At 50.7% G+C, this 15,506-nt stretch overlaps 1 pseudogene; it reads right to left on the reverse strand.

The window, feature by feature from the left end:
• Window positions 1-11,639: 11,639 nt before the first annotated feature.
• Window positions 11,640-12,114, reverse strand: Rps15-ps19 (ribosomal protein S15, pseudogene 19; annotated as a pseudogene).
• Between the last annotated feature and the right edge of the window lie 3,392 nt (window positions 12,115-15,506).

Below are 15,506 nucleotides of genomic sequence, written 5' to 3' on the forward strand. Positions count from 1 at the left end.
TTTGTTCACAAATAAACTCACGGTATTTAATAGTCAAATCAGCCATAAAGTCCAGTCCAGAGTCAACAGGGGACACAGAATCTCTTGTCTACAGTAACAGGGGTGGGTCTAGAACAATGGTACTCAACCTTCCTATTGCTGAGACCCTGTAATGCAATTCTTCATGTTGTGGTGACCCCTAACTCTAAATTTATTTTTGTTGCTGCTTTAGAAGTATAATTTTGCTACTAAGTAATGTAAATATCTGTGTTTTCCTGGTGGCGTTAGGCAACAGCCCCTGTGAAAAACTCATTAGACCTTCCTGAGGGGTCGCGACCCACAGGTTAAGAACCATTATTCTAGCCGCCCTTGTGAGATACTGTTACAATGTATTTAAAATACATATAACGTATCCAGCCCAGAGCATGAAATACCATGCCCTTTTATACTTTTTAAAAGGAAAGGATTAGGGGTTGGGGATTTAGCTCAGTGGTAGAGTGCTTGCCTAGCAAGCGCAAGGCCCTGGGTTCGGTCCCCAGCTCCGAAAAGTAAAAAAAAAAAAAAAAAAAAAAAAAGGAAAGGATTAGTTGGCTCATTTTATTTATTATCAAAGAGACTTTTAAAAACATTTTCTATCAAATAAAAACAAATTAGGAAACATTTAGGAAAAGGGAGGTACCTGTGCCTATTTAGAAGAAACTTCTAGAAGGATCCATTTCCTGACTGCACCAGTTTCCTCTGTGACTTTGTTTTAACCTTGTTCTTTTTATTTTATATTATCTAACTCTTGATGGTAGCAAAGGATTATGTTTCATTTAAATAAGACTTTATTTCTAGTTTTGTATATATATATATATGTATATAGACACACACCTATATACACATATCTACATACAGATACAAATGTATGTAGCTATGGGAGGGGTTGTGCATGTGAGTGTTGTATCCGTGAAGGACAGAAGATGGCATCTGATCCCTGGAACTAGAGTTACAGGTAACTGTGAAGCTCTCAGATGTGAGTGCTGGGAACTGACGTTCGGTCCCCTGCAAGGCCAGTGTGGTCTTAACCAACGAGTCATTTCTCCAGTCTCGAATAGTTTTCTAACATAAAAAAATTCAATTATTTCTCTGCTGAAAAACAAAGGAACACAAAGGGCAGGGAGAGATGGCTCAGAACCAGGGCCCTAAACAGAAGGAAAACATTGTTTCTCTTTGAGTCAGGGTCTCTCTCTCTCTCTCTCTCTCTCTCTCTCTCTCTCTCTCTCTTTCTCTCTCTCTCTCTCTCTCTCCCATGCCAACTTTATTTACTTATTTATTTATTTGTTCTTTTTTCTTTTATTGGATATTTTTATTAGGGTCTCACTTTAAAGTCAGGCTGACCTGGAACTCACTATGTAGCCCAGGCTAGCCTCTGGATTTTTTTCTTTTAAAAAGATTTATTTATTTAATGTATGTGAGTACACTGTCACTCGTTTCAGACACACCAGAAGAGGGTATCAGATCTCATGACAGATGGTTGTGAGCCACCATATGGTTGCTGGGAATTGAACTCAGGACCTCTGGAAGAAAAGTCAGTGCTCTTTTTTTTTTCCCCCCGGAGTTGGGGACCGAACCCAGGGCCTTGTGCTTGCTAGGCAAGCGCTCTACCACTGAGCTAAATCCCCAACCCCTCTGAAAAGTCAGAGCTCTTAACCATTGTCTCTCCAGCCTGTGGCCTCAGGAATTTAAAGTAATTCTTTTACATAGGACTGGGATTGAAGATGTGCATCGCCAGACTCCCCCTCTCTTTAAAAAGCAAATCTGCTGGGTTAGGTCCCCAGCTGGGGGGGGGGAAGAAATCTGGGGGGTTGGGGATTTAGCTCAGTGGCAGAGCACTTGCCTAGCAAGCGCAAGGCCCTGGGTTCAGTCCCCAGCTCCGAAGGGGGGGGGGGGAAGGCAAATCTGCGAGGGTCTCACTATGTAGCCTAGGCTACTCTTGAATTCTGGGTCCTTCTGCCTTTATTTCCTGGGTACTGTCCCACAGGCATAGGCCACCCCACTCAGCTGGAAATGAAGTTGTTTAAGGCCGAACTTCCTAACACCTCGGGTGGGCCCTGAGAATGTGCAAGAGAAGAATTTGGGCATAAATCATTTCCAGTTCTCCTACTTGGCCAAGAAGGTGCAGGAACAGTGAGTGTGTGTGTGTGTGTGTGTGTGTGTGTGTGTGTGTGTGTGTATGTGTGCACTTGGGCACGTGGGGTGTGTGTAGTGCTGTGTGTTATTATGAACGCATGGTGTGTGAAGTGTGCCCTTGCTTACACAGGTGTGCATACGTCACTGAGAACACACACAGGTTGTAAAGTCTCAGGGGACCCCTGATGCTCACTTCCGGGAACCTTGCTCCAGGCAGCAATCTCTTGAGCTCTTGGAGGCAAGGGCATCTTTACCCAATCCAGTGCCTCCCCCTCCCCCACTTCTGTCTCTTCTCCATTTTCCTGTCTCTCTGACTTCCCATTCAACAGCAGCCCCTAGTCCCTCACTCAGGCAAGCAATGGGCTTCCTGTGCTCCCTAACACCTCCTCCTGAGACCTTGACAAGTTTCTGTGAATGGATAAGTGTGAGGAGGAAGAAAAGAGCTTTGCAGGAGAAGGCAAGAGAGGATTCAAGCATTGGTGGGGGGGATGGGAGGGAGGAGCAAGAATAACACCTTAAATCCTTGCAATGGACCCATTCCGTGATGGCTCGAGGGCTCCACACACTTAGTTTCGTACATAGTCAGGCCTTGTGGTCATCTCATTTGATGACCAATTCTTCATCCCTACCTTCTGAAATACACACAAACACAGAATGCAACAACTTCGACTGGGGCCCCTTCCTATGGACCTTAGGAGAGAAGTTTTTGATCAGGGAAGGACCAGGCAGCTTCCTCTCTCCTCAGAGAATCTCTAACAACTGGACACCAGAGACACTCAAGGTTCCTGTCAAGACTTCGTGACATGGCTGGGGATTTAGCTCAGTGGTAGAGCGCTTACCTAGGAAGCGCAAGGTCCTGGGTTCGGTCCCCAGCTCCGAAAAAAAGAACAAAACAAAAAAAACAAAAAAAAAAAAAAAGACTTTGTGACAAATGACAAATTTGGGATAAATGCGTTTTCCACCATGGGAGATCAATGGCCCACAGCAGCGGAGGGCCACACGGAAGTGACAGTGCAGCTGACACACTGGTGAATTTCAGAACACACAACTGCTGTTATTATTATCGACAATTTACATGTACCTCAGGCTGGCCTCTACTCGCTGAGGAGGGATGACCTTGAACCTCTGACCTCCACCTCTGGCCATCGCGCCTGATTTTGTATAGCATTAGGGATGGACTTCGTGCATGCTACGTCTACAGCACCCCAGCCCCAGGGCACCACCATACAAGCGGAATGACTGCCTATGGTGTGGATAACATTCAAGTAAGTTTTTTTTTTTTTTCTTTTTCTTTTTTTCAGAGCTGGGGACCGAACCCAGGGCCTTCCGCTTGCTAGGCAAGCGCTCTACCACTGAGCTAAATCCCCAACCCCCTCATTTAAGTTTTAAAACTAAAATATGGGCCAGAGTGTAGCTCGGTGCAAAGACCCTCCCTAACAGGCACAAGGTCCTGGGTCCAATCCCCACTGTTTAGGCTGGTGATTACCCCTGGGGAGTGTAGAATGAACAGAGAGGGAGCTGAGGAGGACATCAGCGTTGGTGGGCTCCTAATCCATCGTTGAGTATCAAACTGTCACACAGCCCAGCAGCTAAAGGGAGCAGGCGCTTATTATCTCTGTTTGAGAGGGGAATGTGGGTTGTTAACGTGATGGATTACATTGATTGACTTTTGAATATTGAGCCAGCCTGTCATTCCCGGGACGAGCCCCATTCTGCCGCGGTGTGTGTAATTCTTTTTCTGTATCGATTCGGTCACCTGCCTCGCGCTTTGCATAATATTTTAGTTGTTAGGTCGGTGAGGAATGGCGGGCGGGCAGGTTTCTTCTCCTGTCTCTGTCCCGTTTAAAAATGAAGGTAATCTCAGCGCCACGGAGCGTTTGAGGTGTAGTCCTCTCTCTCCCGTTCTCGGGAAGAGACTGTAGGGTAAGCCTGAGATATCCTTTTAATGTTTGCTAGGATTAACCTGGGGAAGCCTGGGTTTCGCAGTTCTTAAAAGAATTTTAATTTACTTACTAGATACAGCAGCATTGTGCTGCTCGTTTGGGGGCACATATTTTGGCAATTAGTGGATAGATAGATTGATTGATTGGTGATTGACTGAGACACGGTCTCACTGTGTCGCCAACAGGAACTTGGTTTGTAGCCGAGGCTATAAATCATGGAGATTCACAGAGCCTGTCTCTCCCTCACAATCACTAGGGTTAAAGATCTGTGTCCCCTATCCCCCCACACACCTGCCTGTGCTTTTATTTTGAGATACTCACGTATTCCAGCTAGTTTTAAATTCATTATACAACAGATTCACAGGTGATAGCTAGCTAGCTGCCAAGTAGGTGCTGGGAATGGAACCCAGGTCTTCTACAAAAGCAATAAGCAAGTCTATAGGGGCCACTCTCATTCAAGCCACCACTTCAGCCCACCTTCGGGCTTTGCTACTTGAAAAAAAGAACATTTAAAGCCCCCTTTTGGCCTAATATTCCATTGTTTCTAGTGGAAGGCACCTTTCGTTTAAGAAACCTATTTATATGTAGCATAAGTGTAAGGCCAGAGGCTCTTATGCAGAACAAGGGAAATGTGGAAACAGGAAATGCAGGCCGGTGCTTACACAAAGAGGGTGCTTACACAAAAAGTTGACACTCGCCTACAGGGTCCCTCCCTCAGCTCCTCTGCGGCAGGGGTGGTGGTGGTTCAAATGAGAATGGCTCCCATAAGCTCATAAATTTGAATGCTTGGTCCCCAGCTGGTGAAACTATTTGGGAAGGTTTAAGAGGCGTGGCCTTGGGGTTGGAGATTTAGCTCAGTGGTAGAGGCCCTGGGTTCTGCCCTCAGCTGGGGGGAGGCAGGCGGAAGGAGGCGTGGCCTTGTTGGAGGAGGTCTGTCACTGAGTGTGGGCTTTGAGGTTTCAAAAGTCATCAGTGTCTATTCCAGTTAGCTCCCTCTGCCTCTTACTTGTGGATAGGATGAAAGTTCTCAGCTACTGCTCCGGCGCCATGTCTGCCTGCTGTCCTTGCTCCCCACTCACCCTCTGAAACTGTAAGCCCCAGTAAAGTCTTCTGTAAGTTCCCTTTGTCATGGCGTCTTATCGCAGCAATAGAAAAGTAACTAAGACAGAATCGAGCCCCAGGTCCAGCCTCTGCACACCTCCTCCCTGCAGTTTGAGAACATCTCTGTACTCATTGGTTTGGTTTGACAAGCGGAGGTCTTAACTCTCCCGTGGCTGGCCGAGCGAGTCACCTCGGGATGGAGGGGAGGGTTCCTCATGTCTTTCATCTCATTTAGTTGTTCTCAGAGCCCACCTCCCCAGGAAGGGGATACATTTTTTTGTATTTAGTTAAGAAGGACCTGGAGGGGCTGGGGATTTAGCTCAGTGGTAGAGTGCTTGCCTAGGAAGCGCAAGGCCCTGGGTTCGGTCCCCAGCTCCGGGGGGGGGGGGGGGGGGAAGGACCTGGAGACTCTTGGAGCTTTAATTGCAACTGGTGAGTGATTTCGTTCAGGTCTGTCCAACCCCAGAGCTTTGTCTCATTGGAGAGAGAGGGAGGACAGGGGACAGGGGAGAGGGAAGGAGCTTAAGGATACAAACCTCAGAATTTGGGAGGAAGTGGAGTGTCGGGGAGCTCGGGCTGGGAAAAGCTAGTGGATATAATATTGTGTGTGTAAAACAGGGCCCTCGGGGCAGTATCCAAGCTTCAGAGCCACAGCGCGGAGTTACCCCTCACCCCGGCCCACGCCTCTGCAATTTCTCCTTTGTAAAACTCGGGACCAATCTCTTCACTTCTCCAGGTTTTCTCCTCTGTGGAGCACCTCGAGGGCCTGTGCTAAGGGTGAAATGAATCTTGGCAGTAACAGTGTCTGGTCCAAAAGTCTCCTGAGATCATCCAGGATCCATTTCAGGCCCCTGAAATCCGAGGCAGGTATCCCCATACGCGCATGCCCACCACCATAAAGTTGGGTTTATGAAGGAAGCCCAGAAAGGATGCGCCATCGTAAACAAAACAATTGTGAGGACACATCATAATAAAAGTCCTGTAAGCACACCATCTCCCTGCTCAAGGAGTCCGGGTGAACAGTTTTGGACATAGCTGACTGAAACCGCAGGAGTTGAAACCAGGCGTACAGTTGGTCAACAACTTTGTTTCTTCACGTCTGTCACCATGCAGATTTATTTTGACCGCTCAAGGGGGTGTCCCAAAGCTCCAAGTGGGCCTTGACCTTTCTCCTGAAGGCGCCACCGCTCCTATGCCTCCCTCCCAACTCTCTTCTCCCACCTCCTACCCCTCCTCTCTTGTATGTGGGGGATTGAGGAAGATAAGAACCACAAGCTTCAATTAAAACCGAGTCGCTTGAACAATAATGGAAAAGTAATTGAGCTAAATTGAAATGTAATTGGAAAAAAAAAAGTCTTGGCTTACCATGGCTTTGGAAATCAGGCTGGGGGCAGGGACCTCTCCACTCTCCTGCCCGCCCTCGGATCTTCTTATCTCGCCCCATCCCCTAGCAGGCTCGGTGGAGACTCCTCCCCCGGCTCCCAGGCTCCTCCTGGTCTACGTGAGGCTCCTCCCTTCCGCTCTCTGCCTAGCTACCCAGCAATGCTTCTCAGTGAGGGCCAGTTGTGAACGCCTGAGCTTATCACGTCTGACTGTCTATAGGCAACTTTGGCTATCATGAGAAGGGGTGAAGAAGCCAGGGAGCCTCCAGACAGCTTATGGACCAAGGAAAGCCCCGTAAACCCGCTGAGACTCAGACCCTGTTTGCCTAGCATTCCATCTGGTAGTTAGAGGCTGTAACCCCTCGGCACCAAGGCCAAGACCACAGTGATCTACATCGGAAAGTGTATGGCCGCAGGGGTGGGGGATGTGGGGTGGGGGGAGGGTGGCTTAATTGATAAATTGTGCAAGGACTGTGTAGTTCAAGCCCCAGAAGCCACGGAAAAAGCCAGGTATAGTGAAGCTTGGTTCTATCCCCAGTGCTGAGGACATGGTGACAAGAAGATCGCTGGGACCACGTGAGAGATCCTGTCTCAAAACACAAGGACAGGAACCTGGAGAGACCATACAGCGGTTGTGTTCTGAAACTGTTCTCAGGGCCAAGAATCCAACATCTTGCGGAGTTCAGTTGTGCCTCATGCAAAGGAATCCTCTGAGCTGGGCCGGGCTGGGTGGTGGTTTGCCCCCCTCCCTCTGGGTGGAGTAGGGCACGAGGTTCTCTGTGAGTAGGCAGCTACTTTTTACCAGGGAACCTAGCAAGTGGCCTGGGGGCGGGACTAGGGTGGCCTGGGGGCGGGACTAGGGTGGCCTGGAGGCGGGGCTATCTTATACAGATAACAGAGCCTTATACAGGGTTCCATTCACACAGTTGCAAGAAATCACTCGTCTCTGTTGGGCACAGACAGATGTAGCCAGTAGGGCGAGGCGTGCCCACAGCGCCGGGAATAAGCCCTCTCCTAGGCTCTGTAAGGAAGCCCAACCAATCCATGGATTCTTCAGGGTGAACGTTGATTCGCTCTGAATCGTGCCGCAGTTTGTCAGTGGGACCTGGGGAGAAGGGGCAGACATCACTTGACTGCTCTTGCCGAGGACCCGAGTTCAGATCCTAGCACCTACAAGGTGGATCACAACCGCTTGTAATGCCTCCTCCAGGGAGGGAATCCAACGATCTCTTCCAGACTCAGTAATGTGTTCGCGAGTATGCGAACACATGCACGCACACACTAAAAACAAAAAACAAGGCGGGTGGCTTTGGAAGAACAATACCGGAGACTGACCAGTACAGTCACAAGCCCACCTATATATATTTGCTTCAGTACACATGTACCTCCACATACATAGCCACAGAAGTAGCAGTCCTGGTCCCGTAGCCACATCCTATGACCCACCCCTCCCCCCACAAGGGGTTCACCCTACCCCACTCCCAGGCCTTCTCCTTCAGTGCTTCCTCCTCCAACTCCCATTACCTCCCAAAGGCCAGTCTGAAAGAGAAGATTGGACAGGGTGGCCTTTTAAACTCTGTCTACCCATCATCTAAAACACTTCAGTTGTTGGTCCTCAGAGGGTCCGTCTTGAAGCCAGGGTGACTGCATCGTAGCACAGGGTAGACTGGACATCCTTAGAGATGGCCCCTAAGCAGGGACAGACCCAGGAGAGAATGCATCAGGGCTAAAGCTGCCTTGCCTTCCGGCCTCTGGTACGGCCACCACGCTTGAGACTGAGGAAGGAGGGTCGTCTCCGTGTCCTCAGATTCTCCTTGTACTGTCCACACTTGAACTTGACCCCTTTCTGCCTTCCTCTCTCCCCCATCTCTCCCTTCCTATTTCCTCCTCCAGGCTCCAGAGTGTGACTCCAGCAAGGGGGTGGGGACCTGGGGGGCAGAGGGGGGCGGGACGTGAGCGGGAGTGCCTGTTTGGGCATCCGATAAACTCCGAGAGTCAGCTGGCGTGAAATGAAGAAATACGGCTCTCAGTAAATATTTATTTTCTATCAGAAATTAGCAAACCAAATGTAATTAAAAACAACTGTGTATGTCCTTCTCCACTCCCACCCCCCAGCCCTAAGCCTAGTAAATGACATCTCGGAATACAAAGTCATAAAGAGTGTGTCCTAATTAGCAGGCTGTCCGCTGCTGTGGCGTTGCCTCTCAGAGACGCCCAGGGAGCTGCTGGTGCCTAGGGTGAACCCAGGTTCCCAAAGCCTATGGAGGGCCCCTCTTTCTACCCAATACAGAGATGATGGATGTAAACCCCAAACAAGGTCCCCCTAAAAGCAGAGGGAGAAATGACATACCAAGGAGTCTGGTGGCAGAGGTACAATTCCCCTCACCGCACCCTCTGCCTGGTGAAGGGGGTGTCCACCTGTGCCCAGGGAGGTCCCAGGGTTTGATGGCTGAAGACATTGGCCTTTGACATTTGTCAAAAACGCAGAAAGCCACACTGTGTACCCAGACAGCATTGCATTTTTATGACAGTGTCTGACACAGAGTAGGTGTTCATTCTTCAAAACTGTCTCCTCAAACAATGATAAAGGGGCCGAGGGGATGACTCAGAAGTTTGACTGCTGAGCAAGCACAAACACCAGAGTTCCAATCACCAGAACCCACATAAAATTCCCGGTGCGTGTGGTAGCCTCAGAAGGTGGAGACAGGAGAGTCCACAGAGCAAGCCGGTTAGCAAGACTACCAGCGTCCATGAGACCCTGTATCAATGAGCGACTTAGAAACGGAGGATGTGTCTGCCATCAACCTTGTGTCTCCATTTGCACACACACCTATGTTCACACACACGCGCGCGCGCGCGCACACACACACACACACACACACACACTCACACCCACGGGGGTACTGGCTGCGCTCACATTGCGTGTGCTCAGGTAGATCAGATGCCGCTCCTCGCCCTGATTTGAACTTGAAACGTCTCCCCCAGACTTCTGAGGCCGTCTTTGCTGAGCGCCCACGGCGTGGCTGCTTCTGCCGTCTAGGCTGCTTTCTACCTTGGAAGGGGCAGTGGAGAACCTGACCCCTTCTACTTTGCCCCTCCTTCTAGTGAGGGCTGTGGTCTGTTGGCTCCATAAACATTTGAGACCGTCCTCTAGAAGTGTTCTCGCTCCTGTCTGCACATCCGTTAAGAGCCCCACATTGGTGGCCGGAGAGATGGCTCGGCCATTGTCAGCTCTTGCTTTCTCTTCCAGAGGACCTGAGTGCCGGTCCCAGCATCCACATTAGGAAGCTCACAACAGCGTGTAACTGCAGTTCCACGAAGTCCAGCACCCTCCTCTGGCTTCTGCAGGTTCTTGCACTTATGTGCACCTTCCTGCTTGCCTCCATATACACACGGGCAAAGATGAAAGACATTCCTTTAAAATCCGGTGACCTCGTGCCAGCATTGTGAAGTCCCAGCCTGCTCATGGTCTCCATGTCCAGGTTTCTGGTGCCAGCTGCCCAACCTCACATTGTGGTCACCACCAGGATGCTGTGGAAACTTGTGATGGTTTGCATATGCTCGTCCCAGGGAGTGGCACTATCAGGAGGTGTGGCCTTGGATGGGCGTGGCCTTGTTGGATGGGCGTGGCCTTGTTGGGGTGGGTGTGTCGCTGTGGGCGTGGGCTTTAAGACCCTCAGCCTAGCTGCCTGGAAATGAATCTTCTACTAGAAGCCTTCAGATGAAGATGTCGAACTCTCAGCTCCTCCAGCACCATGCCTGCCTGGACACTGCCATGTTCCTGTCTTGATGATAATGGACTGAAATCTGAACCTGTAAGCCAGCCCCAATTAAATGTTGTCCTTATAAGAGTTGCCTCGGTCATGGTGTCTGCTCACAGCCGTGAAAGCCAAATTAAGACACTATTCATTCTTTTCTTCCATTTATCCTGTGGTGCACCAGTCCAACTTCCAACCAAGCTTTCTTGAGCGCATGCAGAACCTGCTGTTTGCAGACACTGCCTCCTCTAGGAAGGCTACCACCGGTATTCATTGCTTTTACATTGCTATAACCAAGGGGCCTGAAGGAGGTCAGCCTTGGGCTGGAGAGTTGGCTCCGTGGTTAAGAGCACTTATTGTTCTTGCAAGGGACCAAGGTTCTATTCCCAGCACCCACGTGGACACCCACCACTCCCTTAGGCTCCAGGCCTGCCTGTGGTGCACAGACACGAATGCGGGCGAAGCATTCATACATACAAAATAAAGTACATCTTTTTTTTTTTTTTTTTTTTTTGGTTCTTTTTTTCGGAGCTGGGGACCGAACCCAGGGCCTTGCGCTTCCTAGGCAAGCACTCTACCACTGAGCTAAATCCCCAACCCCAATAAAGTACATCTTAAAGGTGGGGAGGCAGGCTCATTTTGGCTCAAGACTGTAGAAGGAACACAGTCCTTCAAGGCAGCAGAAGGATGAGGCAGCTGATCACACCGTCTGCAGTCAGCAAGCTGAGAGCAAACGGGAAGCAGAGGCCAGTCCCTAATGTCCCACTTCCTTCAGCCATGCTCTGGCTTCTAAAGGTTCCACAACCGTCCCAAACAGAGCCACCAGCTGAGGACCAAGAGATAAAACCCACTAGCCTGGGGGGGGGGGCATGTCACATTTAAACCTGTCCAGAGAGGACCCGCTCAGCTCCAACTGCCCCTGGAATTCTACACATTCAACTTTAGATCCTGTGTGTAGATTGCCGTGTCTGGGAGTTCCATGTCCTGTACCCAAGCTTTATCACATCAAATGGAGTATACCTTCCTCCTCCCCCAACTCCTGTTGCCCCATAGTTTTGAGTTCAAGTCCTAGCTCTCTCACTTGGGTGAAATCCTTCAGCTTTTGGAGCCCTGGCTTTTTCCTCTCCCATAAATCACGGTGCTAATGATGGGGACATTTTAGTGCCTGTTTCAAGATACGTCTCGTCGTCATCGTCGTTGTGGTGTAACAGAATGACAGACTTAGTGAGGAAAGGAAGCACCTGTCCCCATGATGGATGGCCACCCTGTAGTCCTTCCACTTTCTTTTTTTTTTTTTTCAGGGCTGAAAACGAGTCTTTATTGTCCCCACTACTTGAGGGGGATAAATCGGGAGGAGTGGGTGGCGCCATTGCCGGGCCGGCCGTGCTTCACAGGCTTGTAGGTGATGGAGAACTCGCCCAGGTAGTGGCCGATCATCTCGGGTTTGATCTCCACCTGGTTGAAGGTCTTGCCGTTGTACACACCCACCATGCTGCCGACCATCTCGGGCAGAATGATCATGTCCCTAAGGTGTCTTCACCACCTCCGGCTTCTCCATGGGTGGCGCCTCCTTCTTGGCCTTCCTCAAGCGCTTGAGCACTGAGTGCTGCTTCCTCCGCAGGCCTCGCTTCAGGTGCCCTCTCTGCCGGGCGCTGTACAACTGCATCAGCTGCTCATAGGACATGTCCAGCAGCTGGTCGAGGTCCACGCCACGGTAGGTAAACTTGCGGAAGGTTCGCTTCTTCTTCTGCTCCACTTCGGCCATCTTGGCGGCTGCTCGGAAAAGGGTCCTTCCACTTTCTGCCCTCCTCCTAGCACCAACTCACCAGGCAGGCTCTGATTCCTGCAGGGGGCTTTTCTCAGGGAACCCCGCCCCCCATCCGATGACGCAAAGCTGGGCTGGTCAGCAGTCTTCCCTGGCAATTTCTGGGAGAGTTTTAGTTGTTTCTCATGGAAAGGCTTCAAGTGGAGAGGCAGAAGAGATGTGAATGCCCTGTGAGGGAAACATGCCTAGAGATCACTCACTCAAAGGCCAGGGAGCGACTTCTGGCTCCCGCAGCCACTGAGATCTGTCTCTGTCCTTCCCTTGCTTTGATTCTGAGAGGCCCCGGGTCCTCTTTGTGTGACTTCAGTGGCTTTAGTCGGATTTTTTTATCTTCTTCCCATCGGCTGATGCAGAAGGGGAAGGATTTCCTGAATGGGGGAGGGAAACAGGGATGGGGGTGGGGAGGGAGCGCTGACTTTCTCCTATGGGTGAGTCCCATTTCCTTCCTCACAAAGAATCCAATAAAAAGAAATTTAGCCTCAAAGAAGGCAATTAGTGGTGAAGTTTCCCCCACAGCAAAGGACACAGTGGGATGAAAGAAACTGGTGTGAAGTTAACCAGAGACCCAAGGTCTCAGGAAGACTGAGGCCCAAGGCTCCTCTCCTACCATTGGCCCAAATCCAGCGGCTAGGAGACTCCCAGAGGTTTAAGAGGCAGTCAGGGGCCACCATGAGGCCTGTGGAGATGAAGAAAGTTGCCAGCTTCCCCCTCCGACTGGCTGGCATAGCAACACATTCTTCAGACTGCTCAAGGAAAATTGCCTCTCTAATTGGCTCTTCTCTCAAACAAGCTGTAATGAGGCTAAACTTTACTCCCAGGGTACTCAAACACCCATGAGCATTATGGGATGTCATCTGCTGTCCTTGCCACCACCACAGCTTTGGAGACAGGATGGGAGGGGGTGGGAACAGGGATCACCCAGCATTGCATTCAGAAGCCCAAGAGAATGGTCTGTCTGAAACGCACGCTGGAGATGTTTCACGTAGGAGCCCCCATCTGAGGAGGACACAGATTGTCCTCAGAGGTCCCCAGTATGAGGGGAACATGGCCTGTCTTCAGGAGGCCCCAGGGACACATGACTTATTCTAGGAAGGACATGGCCCATCCTCTGGGGACCCCAGCCTGGGGGAGACACATCCTCAGACAGGGACAGGGGCTTGGGGTGGGAGGCACAAGCTGAGGAGATACAACCTGACCCCAGGGAACTCCAGTCTAAAGGGGACACGGATTGTTCTCAGAGGTCACAGGCTGAGGGTAACATGGCCTGTCCTCAGAGGGCCTCAGGGAGACATGGCTAATGTTCATGGAGAGCAAGCCACGGTTTGATCTCAGCTCACCCTGATCTATGAGAGGAAGACGTACCTCTGTAATCTCTCATACTGGATTTGGAGACCCCTCTTTAGCTGTAATGGGTCCGGAGTATTTTGAGGACATAACTACTCCTTGACTCACCCATCAGCAAGTGTCTTTTTGATCCTGCTGTGTTTCCAAAATTGGATCGGAGATTGATCTCAAGGAAGAATAGATAGTTTCCGCAGAGTGAGTCAGAAGCCAAAATCTGGGGTTCCCCAGAGTCTGTTGGCACACGAGGAGGGTCTGTCTCCGTTCTCCCAGAGTCTAGACCCTGCACTGGATGCAGGACGCTGAAGGTTGGAGAGAGTATGGCTGGCTAAGAGCTTGGAGGCCTTTCGGCACAGCAGTGAGCATGCGTATATCTCTGGGTCCTAGGACACGCCCACCTCTTCTCAGCTCTGTCCGATTTCCTTCCCTAGGGGAAGCTCAATGACTTCTGGGAACCACTCGGCATTATGGGGCCTCCCCACACCCAGGACAGAGGGTCTGCTGCCCCTGGGATATTATGGGGGCAGAACTCCCCCAGCTAGAGCCCCTACAAACCATTTCCACCAAGGCTTGGCTCCAGCCAGATCTCTGCCTGCGGCTGCTCTCTAGCGTGATGCTGCTGGTGTAAGTCAGATGCTCACCTCTGGGCCCAGAGCTCAAAGCTCAAGCCTGCCTTGTGTAGTGCTCCACTCCGCTGGCTGCTCTGGCCCCTAGCCCTGGGAACCAAGCCAGGTCAGCTGAAGCCCTGGGTCCTGGTCTCATAATCCCTGTCAACTGGCCTCCTCTCAGAGAGGGTGGGTCCCAGTTCAGGGAACAAGGGCGGGAAGAAGGCACCCTCGATCCCACCTAGGCCTAGATAGTGAGGGTGGAGACAATAAGCTCTGAGGTACTAATAGAAACTGAGGTGCACGTTGGGGTTCTCCTTGACCTTTTGTGGGTGTCCCTTCTCCTTCTTAGCATTCCTTAGGGACACCCAATTCTCTCCTTTCATGGACCACCTGAGCAGGAAGACATTTTAAGTTCAAACCTCCCTCCCTGATCCTTGTCTAGCTCACAGAAATCTGGTCCTTGATAGGCTGGCTGGAGTCATCTTCATACCAGACAAGTCCTTTACCCCACATCACTCGTTCTGGGTTCAATCTTTGACTGAATATCCTCTCTTCAGTCTCCCTCCAGAGAATCCACATTCCCTCTCTGACCATCCTGAGGCAGAGGATAGTGGTGGCCAGCAAGAACTCTGTCTGCAGCAGGCATTGAGCTTGCTATGTACAGGAGGAGGGGGAGGGGGAGGGGGAAAAGGAAAGGGAGGGGAGGGGAAGGGAAGGAGGAAGGGGGAGGGGAGGGGGAAGGGAAAAGGGAGGGAGAGGGGAGAGGAAGTGGAGGGGCAGGGGGAGGGGCAGGGGGAAAGAGAAGGGAGGAGGTTGAAAGGCCAGCAGCCTTTCTTCCCAAGTAGTATGGTGGGAGCTTGACCTAATATAACATCTGGCCAAGCTATTTAATGATATGAGTATTAAAAATAAAAAAAGGGGCAGTGGTGGCTCAGCGCCCGGAAGGCAGAGGCAGGTAGATCTCTGAGTTCAAGGCCAGCCTGATCTATAGAGTGAGTTCCAAGACAGCCAGGGCTACTCAGAGAAACCCTGCCTGGAAAAACCTTTAAAACACAACAACGACGACGATGACGACGATGATGACAACAACAACAACAATAATAAGAGAAAGCAGAACCCGGGGGTTGGGGATTTAGCTCAGTGGTAGAGTGCTTGCCTAGGAAGCGCAAGGCCCTGGGTTCGGTCCCCAGCTCCGAAAAAAAGAAAAGAAAAGAAAAAAAAAAAAAGAGAGAAAGCAGAACCCTAAGAAACCTGGAAAGTTCTGAACTTCTCCATCCCCTCCTAAGATCCTGCTGTTGCATGGCTGTCCCCGGGACAGGTAGACAAACACCTGTTCACTTCAGTTAGGGCACAGCCCGACAGACATAAAGAATTACTTACTCCCCGCAAGTCAGTGA

Source organism: Rattus norvegicus, chromosome 20 (assembly GCF_021556685.1).
Source record: "Rattus norvegicus strain SHRSP/BbbUtx chromosome 20, alternate assembly SHRSP_T2T, whole genome shotgun sequence".
Classification (NCBI taxonomy): domain Eukaryota; kingdom Metazoa; phylum Chordata; class Mammalia; order Rodentia; family Muridae; genus Rattus; species Rattus norvegicus.